This window comes from Triticum aestivum, chromosome 7A (genome assembly GCF_018294505.1).
Source record: "Triticum aestivum cultivar Chinese Spring chromosome 7A, IWGSC CS RefSeq v2.1, whole genome shotgun sequence".
NCBI classification, from domain to species: domain Eukaryota; kingdom Viridiplantae; phylum Streptophyta; class Magnoliopsida; order Poales; family Poaceae; genus Triticum; species Triticum aestivum.
In genome coordinates this window covers 671,830,640-671,839,653 of record NC_057812.1, presented here as the reverse complement: position 1 = coordinate 671,839,653, position 9,014 = coordinate 671,830,640, and positions in this window count along the sequence as shown.

Genomic DNA, 9,014 nt, shown 5'->3' with positions numbered 1-9,014 from the left:
ACTTCTTTTTCTTGTTTCAGGCACCCTTTTCCGCGGGCCTGATGTCAAGTCCTTTCAAAGGACTGGAATACAATGGATGCAAGTAGCACAGGTGTGTAGGGTAACCGTTATACGTTCTTCTTGACGGTATTCATACTTATTTATCAGGACCCGCACGCTGCGCTCTATTGATTCCGGCATGTTAAATGGCCGGATACTTCTCGCACCATCTGTACAAGATACGCCTTGACGTATCCATCAAGTTATAATAAAAATGGTTCGTGGCCCAGCTTCTGTGGTTTTCGCTTCTTACTTCATTTCATTTTGATCTGCCTATTTGCTACATCGACACCCTTTTACGTTTCATATTCGCCAGGGGCTACCTGTCGCCCAACAATACGGCAGCACAGTCTGAACACTTCTTATATATAAGTTCGGCACCCCGAATTTAGCATTATATGCATTGGCTCCGAATCATGTCTTTGGTCAATAGTTGGGTTGCCCGGCTCCTGTGCTTGCTACCCTATGTTCCGCTCCATCGGCTAGGGTAGCAAAGGGAGAACTACCGCGATTGTGCCCTGGCTTTGACCAGACAAGAACCTCAGTAGAGAAAGCTGAAAACTGACTATCATGATTTGGCGAGAGCCGGTTAGCTACTCGAGGTTTACAAATTGTTGGAGATTTTTTTCACGTTACGCGAGAGATCGGCACTTCCCGATCAGATGCTGACAGTACTCTGGCTTAAACCAGGGGCTGCACCCATGCTTTATTATAAAACTACTATGGCTAAGTGAGGGCGTTAAAGCCATAAAGTCTGATTGCCTTGTTCGTTGTGCTAAACAACTCCTTCAAGGACCATGTAATTGGATCAAGATTGTTTAGATTCCACCCCAAACACCTCCGTACTATCTACGTGAGGGCAGAAGCCGACGACTGGCCAACCCTCAGATTACACACAACATGGCCGTATAGGAGGAAACAATTCAAAGCATAATTACTTTACAAAAACTAGCTTTGTTCCCATAATACAAGACAAAGGCAACATAAATACATTCATTCAAATACAATGTCCTGCGATCATTGCACCGCTACAAGTCGAGACCCTCCTACGACATCCTCGAAATATCGCTCGGGTGTGCGGTGCTCCTTGCCCTTCGGCAGCCCACTGGCGACTTCAAAAGCGTTCATCTTCGCCCACCACATCTTGCAGTGAGCGAAGGCCATACGGGCACCTTCAGTACGGACGGAGCGCTTGATAACGTCCAGCCGAAGACAGGCGTTCACCATCCGCCTCATGAGTCTGAAGTAGCTGCTAGGCATAGCTTCGGCTGGCCACAGCCGGATTATCAAATCCTTAATGGCTAGTTCGGCCACCCTATGCAGCTCCACCAGCTGTTTCAGCTGATCGGTGAAGGACACGGGATGCTCTGGTGCCGCATACTGCGACTAGAAGAGCTTCTCCGAAGAACCCCCTCCTTCGGCTTGATAGAACTCCACGACGTCTGATACACTGTGTGGCAAATCCGCAAAAGCCACTAGGGAGCTCCGAACCCGGGTTAGTAAAATGTACTGCTTCTCCGCATACTTGCTTTGCATCTTAAATGCCTTACCCGCTGTGATCTTCTTGGCCTCCTGGATCTCTTGGAGGGCGGCTTGGGCCTCATTCCGGGCGGTCTCCACACTCTGACGAGCCTTGGTGAGTTTGATCCCTCGAACCGACGCATCATGCTCCAAGGCCTCGCATTTTTTCACTGCATCCTAGAGCTCTTGGTGGACTTCTTTGACCCGGACCTTTAGCTTCTTATGGCGGCTTGCTGCTGGACAACCTGCTCCTCGGCCTCACCCAGGGCCTTCCTTAGGCCCTCGACCTCGATCGCGGCTTCTACACATATCACAATACCGCTATCAATATACAATGCTTATCCTTTCCCGAACATATAGCAAGTCGTTCCTCACCTTGCTTCTCCTGGAGCTGAACCTTAACCTCGCCGAGCTCATTCTCGGTCCGCTCTAGCCTCTGCTTCAGCTTGGGGACCTCGGCAGCATGCGAGGTCACGGCCAATAGGGACTGTCGGTGTCAAAATCGGTGGATCTCAGGTAGGGGGTCCCGAACTGTGCGTCTAGGCGGATGGTAACAGGAGGCGGTGGACACGATGTTTACCTAGGTTCGGGCCCTCTTGATGGAGGTAATACCGTACGTCCTGCTTGATTGTTCTTGATAATATGAGTAGTACAAGAGTTGATCTACCACGAGATCGAAGAGGCTAAACCCTAAAAGCTAGCCTATGGTATGATTGTTGTTCTTGGTCCTACGGACTAAACCCTCCAGTTTATATAGACACCAGAGGGGGCTAGGGTTACACAGAGTCGGTTACAAGGAAGGAGATCTACATATCCGTACTGCCAAGCTTGCCTTCCACGCCAAGGAGAGTCCCATCCGAACACGGGACGAAGTCTTCAATCTTGTATCTTCATAGTCCAACAGTCCGGCCAAAGGATATAGTCCGGCTGTCTGGATACCCCATAATCCAGGACTCCCTTAGTAGCCCCTAAACCAGGCTTCAATGACGACGAGTCCGGTGCGCAGATTGTCTTCGGCATTGCAAGGCGGGTTCCTCCTCCGAATACTTCATAGAAGATTTTGAACACGAGGATCGTGTCCGGCTCCGCAAAACGAGTTCCACATACCACCATAGAGAGAATAATATTTCCACAAATCTAATCTGCTGATGTACCCCGTAGTGTGACATCACACCACAGCCAGGTCTTTATTCGAATCGTTTTCCATAACCCATCTCAGCGTGTTTCGCGAGGCGGTTTCCTTGGCACGTCTTGTCAAAGCAGAGATTGTGTCCCCCTTATCACGAGATTCTCATCAATACGGGCGTGGGTAACCCAACTGTGCCTATTGGTAGGACTCCTAGATCTTAGGCAAGTCCCAAACGGCGACGAGCAGGGCGCTTGATATTCACCCTCTTTATAAAGGGGACAAGGCTTTTTCTTTTTTCCCTCTCGTGCTCAATCAAATCCTTCCCCTGCCTCGAGTTCTAACACCCAAAACTCAGGTCAGGTGCTTCGGACCTTCAATTATGTTTGGATCCAACCTTCAAGGTCGGTGGAAGCCTCCATCACGGAGGAGGACATCAAGAGGTTGATAGAGGCTAGATATCTAATCGCCAAAATTTCGCATCGGCTGCCCGCCCGAGGGCAGGTCGTCCCTACTCCCGAACCCAACGAGAGCGTCGTGTTCGTCTCCCACTTCCTCTGAGGACTAGGCCTCGCTCTGGATCCCTTTGTTAGGGGTCTTATGTTCTATTATGGGCTAGATTTTCACGATCTGGCCCCGGATTCCCTTCTTCACATTTCATCATTTATTGTCGTATGTGAGGCCTTCCTCCGCATTACCCCTCACTTCGGCCTGTGGCTCAAGACCTTTGATTTGAAGCCGAAGATGATCGAGGGGCAGCATGCAGCGTGCGGAGGCGCTTTAATAAGAAAAATTGATGACACTCCATGGCCTGAGGGTAGCTTCCCAGAGGTGTCCGGATTGTGGCAGTGGGAGTGGTTCTACATCACAGCTCCCCGAAGTGCCAAGTGGGTAGCTGCCCCCACCTTTCGCTCAGGCCCCCCACCACAACTGACGTCATGGATCAGCAGGGGGCCGAGCTGGGGTCCAGCCAAGGATGTGCCAATACTGCAAAACAGTATCCGAGATCTCTTTGAGAGAGATTTCAGTCTGGTTATGGTAGTGCAAGTTATGCTAGTTCGTCGAGTCCAGCCTTGCAAACGCCGGCCCCTTCGCATGTGGGAATTCAACCCGGAAGGACCGTGAGCTATTCAACACTTCCTTGGCATGACGCCCGAGGAGATGTACAAATTGTTCTTCGTACCACAAATAATGTGTCCGGACATCACCGAGGATGCAGGTCTGAGCTGCAATCGCCCCGATACCCAAGTAAGTAGCCCCGCATCCGAACACACTGTCCATTTGTTTATTGCAATGTCGCCCTAAAAAAGCCGCTCTTTGACCAGGATTGGATAGCGAAGTCAAAGTTGATCAGGTGTCCGGGCCCCCTCCCTGAGACATCACCAAATCCGGTGCTAACCAGGATGCTGGAGATCGCGCCTTATCAAGCGCCCTTAGGAGAAGATAAAGGGGGGGGGGGGGACAAGGAGGCTAGCGCCTCCGCGAAGGAGGTTAACCGGGGAGGAGGAACTGAAACTTCCTCTCCCTAGGGAAGGAAGAGGAACGCCTCTGAGGACCCACAGACCAGGGTCTCCAAACGGGGGAAGAAATCTTTGCCGGAGGGTCCTGCCCTGGGGGATACCCCGGCCACACTATGCCCTCAAGGGGATCATCCCTCCACCGAGCTGTAAGTAAAAAGGTACTTAATAATGAAAATATCTCGCCTTACTTCTGAGGAAAATAATCGAAGCATTTATCATGCAGTTCGGATCTTAGCCCTTCTCAGCAGAGCTCGTCTTCAGGGGATCTTCTTCCAGAGATGATGGAGAGAGAAACGCCTCCCCCTGCCATACCGCCTCATGAGGTGGGCGACCCCGAGGTGTCGTCGCGAAGGGTTTCTCCTGATCCGGCAAGGCCAGAAGGTAATCCTATGGCCACCCGAAGTCCTCAGTATCCGGCTCTTGAAGAGGGCAATCGAAAGAGTCCAGCACCGTCTGGTGTATGGTCGGACATACTGAGGGATCTGCTAGAGCAAGCGGCTATCTCAGAAGAGCACCGCACGTTGATGGGTGCGGTGATTGAAAGGATTTCGTCCGCCGAAAGTGGGTTGCATGAAGCCTTTATGAGTCTACTGACAGGTTTTGAGGTACGCGAAATGATGTACATTTTTGATAGTACCGCACATTTTTAGATGTGCCTTGTGTAGATAGTAGCCCCTGAGACTCTAGGTGCTGTCGAAGACGACATCACACAGAGGATCATAGTCCCAGGAATAATCGTGCCGCCTTAATATGCAGGTGGCGGAGGGTCCGGTGGCCAGCTGGACTGATGAGTTTGCCGAGCTAAAGCGGCAGCTTGACGTGGCAGACGCTGACATCATACTTGTGAACAAGCGGCTTGACGAGGCACAGGGTATGTGATTCCTCCGGTGACACATGGGAAGAGGAGCATGATGCCAGTATCTATAACATGTGTGTGAATGCAGATGAAGCTGCAGCCATGGAGAACCTTCGGGCGAAACTTGCCCAAGCCAAAGAACAAGCCAGGAAAAGCGATGCGGCTGCCTTAAAGGCAATCGAGGAGCTGAAAGCCGAACAGGTTGCTCACTGCCAAAGCAAGGAGGAAATAGCCAGGATGGCTGTGGAATTAAAGAACGCCGCTGAATGTTACGATCTTCTTGAAAAGGAAGATCGAGCGAAGAGGACAGACTTGGAGAAGGCCACGATGGCGACCAAAGACACCCGCTCTGCAATGAGAGTGATGAAGGAGGAGCTGTGTCAAGCCGGGGATATCGCGGCTGGGAAGCCCTTTATGCTGCGGATGAAGTTTGGAGATCCTCGGTACGCCCCTTTGGACCGGCTGTGGAGTTCTGCGGACGCATATATGGACTTAGCGGCGAGTGCTGCCGATGCGGCCGAATACTTCCGAGATAAAAAAGATCGTGAAGTGGAAAAGCTGTTCTGGTCACAATTTAACGTTCCAGAGCATCCACTTCCATTGACTGATCGGTTAGCCGAATGGGCCGAGCTGAATAGATTGTCCGGACTCGCCATGAGGTCTGTTGTGGATCATCTGTGGCCGGAAAGGCCAAAGCCGAATAGTTATTTTAGTTTGGTGTAGCAGTTCCTTGGCGTGCGTAGAGGGTGCGCGGATGGCCCTTGCCCATGTGAAGACATACTGGGCGGAGATGGAGGCCACCGCCATTGCAGCCAAGATTCGGACGAGAGCCGAGTACCTACTGAGCACTACTTTTGAGAAGTTCTTGAGGGCGCTCGTTCGATAGAAGCGCAGTGCTCGAAGAATATTATGTTCTAATGACATGTATTCCCATTGAAAAACAATGTTTTATTGAGTTTATCAAGGCTGTTTTTATACTTTTGCCCGAAAGTACTATGATGCCTCCTGTGCGGCCGTTTATGTATGTATGTATATAACCTGAAAGATGGCAGTCGTCGGCTTCAGCCCCCACGCGTATAATGCGGGGGTGCTCGCAGAAGACGCATGCTCACACTTGATCCAACGTCTTGGTCCATTAAGGAGGTGATAGCGTAGCGAACTAGGCAATCGGACTATAATGCTTTAACACTTTCACTTAGCCAGAGGAGTCTGAAAGTGGGGCTACTATATAGCCCCTGGTGGCTCCGCGCTCATCCGAATTCGGGGTGCATACATGCCTAGCCGGGAAACAACCTTCGTTAAGGCGGAGGAATCCCGAAGATTCTGCTAGGTCATCGAGTGGTTAACCAGTCTCACGCTATATCACGACAGTCAGTTTTCGGCTTTCTGTACTGAGGTGCTCGTCCGGATGAACCAGGGCACACTCGCAGTATTTCTCCTGGTGCTGCCCTAGCCGATAGAGAGGAACGTAAGGCAGCAAAACACAGGAGCCGGGCAAACCCAACATTTGACCAAAGACATGATTCGGAGCTGATGCATATAAGGCCAAACTCGCGACGCCGAACACTCCCTAAGGTATTCAGTCTTTATGATGTAAACCGGGCTAAACAGTGCCCTTTGTAATAAGCCCCTGGTGTCCAGGTACGTGCAATATTCTGACGTGGCCACATGCCAATACGTCAGCATCCTTCTCAGTTGTACTGAGAATCCGGGGGATGTGTATCAACAAGAGACAGTAAAAAAGGTTTACGCAGGGTCTTAATCTAAAAAGAATCCTTGGAACAGGTCCCTGCTGCACTTCTGCGCCTGTGTCTCCGTTGTGCCGTATCCTGGACGGGTGTAGCACGATGGTCATCTGAAAAAGAGAGGAACTTAGTTGAAAAGTTATCGTGCAAAAGGTAGGTATGGTTATACTAAATAAACCATGTATAGTTCCAGATGAGTAAAGTTGAGCCTAATTGTCACTTGTTCACACGTGTTGAGCCCCTTGTATTGTTGTAGTATCAATTATATATAGCTACACCGGACTCGTCTAACCGTGTCCCTGGTCTTAACGACCTGTCAGATGCTCTAGTTGGTGAGGCCGTCTAGTGTGCGGCTGCCAAGGCAGCCGCACGGTCTTCCGCGCGCAAGGAGCGCTCAACCTTTCCATTTACTGTAATGAGGCCACATGGATCGGGCATCTTAAGCATGAGAGAAGCATAATGCGGTATTGCGTTAAAGCGAGTGAAAGCTTCACATCCGAGTAGTGCTTGATAGCCACTTTGGAACGGAGCGATGTGGAAGGTTAACTTTTCGCTGCGGAAGTTATCGGGAAAGCCGAATATAACCTCTAGTAGCAGGGAGCCCGTACAATGGGCTTCTGGGCCCGGCGTTACTCCTTTAAAGGTAGTATTGCTGTGGCTGATTTTTGTTGGGTCTATCCCCATTTTGCGGACTGTTTCCTGATATATCAGGTTTAAACTACTGCCGCCATCCATCAGGACTCGTGTGAAGTGGTATCCGTCAATTATCGGGTCTAACACCAAGGCAGCGCATCTTGCATGCCGGATACTTGCCGAGTAATCCCGATGGTCAAAGGTGATCGGTTTGGACGACCAGTGGCAGAACTCCGCGGTGATAGTCCCTGGGGCATGTGTCTCTAGGAGTGCCGCTTTGTTTCTCCCCTTCATCACGTGTAACACGTTTACTGTTTTGACTTCTGGTGGGAATTTATTCTGTTCCCCAGTGCTTTGCTTGCGAGGCTCATCGTCGTCTTCACTTGGTGTATCCTGCCCCTTGTGTTCGGCGTTGAGTTTGCCGGACTGCTTGAAGACCCAACATTCTCTATGGGTATGATTTGCAGGTTTATCGGGGGTGCTGTGGATCTGACATAGTTTGTCCAGAATCTTATTCAGGCTGGAAAGTTCGTCTCTGTTGCCTTTGGAGGGCAGCTTTTGCTGACCTGGCTGAGAGCTTCTAAATCCGGCGTTTACCGCCATGCTCTTCAGGTTGTCTTCTTTATTCCGACACTTGTTTTTGCTGCGTCGTGGCTTCCCGTTTCCGTCCCTGACTTCGGATGTACTTGGGTCGCTGGTGCTACATCGGGCTAACCAGCTGTCCTCGCCCGCGCAAAAGCGGGTCATGAGTCTTGTTAATGCTGCCATTGTTCTCGGCTTTTCTTGGCCGAGGTGTCTGGCGAGCCATTCATCTTGAACGCTATGCTTGAAAGCTGCTAAGGCTTCGGTGTCCGGACAGTCGACTATTTGGTTCTTTTTAGTGAGAAACCTATTCCAAAGCTTTCGGGCTGACTCTCCGGGCTGTTGAGTTATATGACCTAAATCGTCTGCATCCGGTGGTCGGACATAGTTCCCTTGAAAATTTGCCCAAAAAGCATCTTCGAGCTCTTCCCAGCTTCCAATGGAGTTTTCGGGGAGGCTTTTAAGCCAGTGCTGAGCTGGCCCTTTGAGCTTGAGGGGTAAGTACTTGATGGCGTGGAGATCGTCTCCTCGAGCCATGTGGATATGGAGGATGTAGTCCTCAATCCAGACCCCAGGGTTTGTCGTTCTGTCGTATGCCTCTATGTTTACGGGTTTGAATCCCTCTGGAAATTCATTGTCCAGCACCTCATCGGTGAAACATAGGGAGTGTGCGGCACCCCTGTATTTGGGTGTACCGTGGTGTTCGGATTTTTGTTGTGTTGCATTGTGTGCTGGAGCGCGCTTGCTTGGCCCATAGATGGATCTGGTTGCGCCATCCTTTTGATGCGAGCCCTCACGTAGATCGCGTACTGGCTTGTGTGCAGCGTCGTTTGCCGCTCTATGTCGGCCACGAGGTCATCTATCCGACTGGATGGCTGTTTTGTTTTTTGATTGCGGGGGGTCTAAGGCCTCCTCATCGAATACAGGTAGTAGCTTTCGCTTCGGGTAGCTCTTTGTGTGGCGACTACCGCCGTACTTTGCTGCAGTGTTGA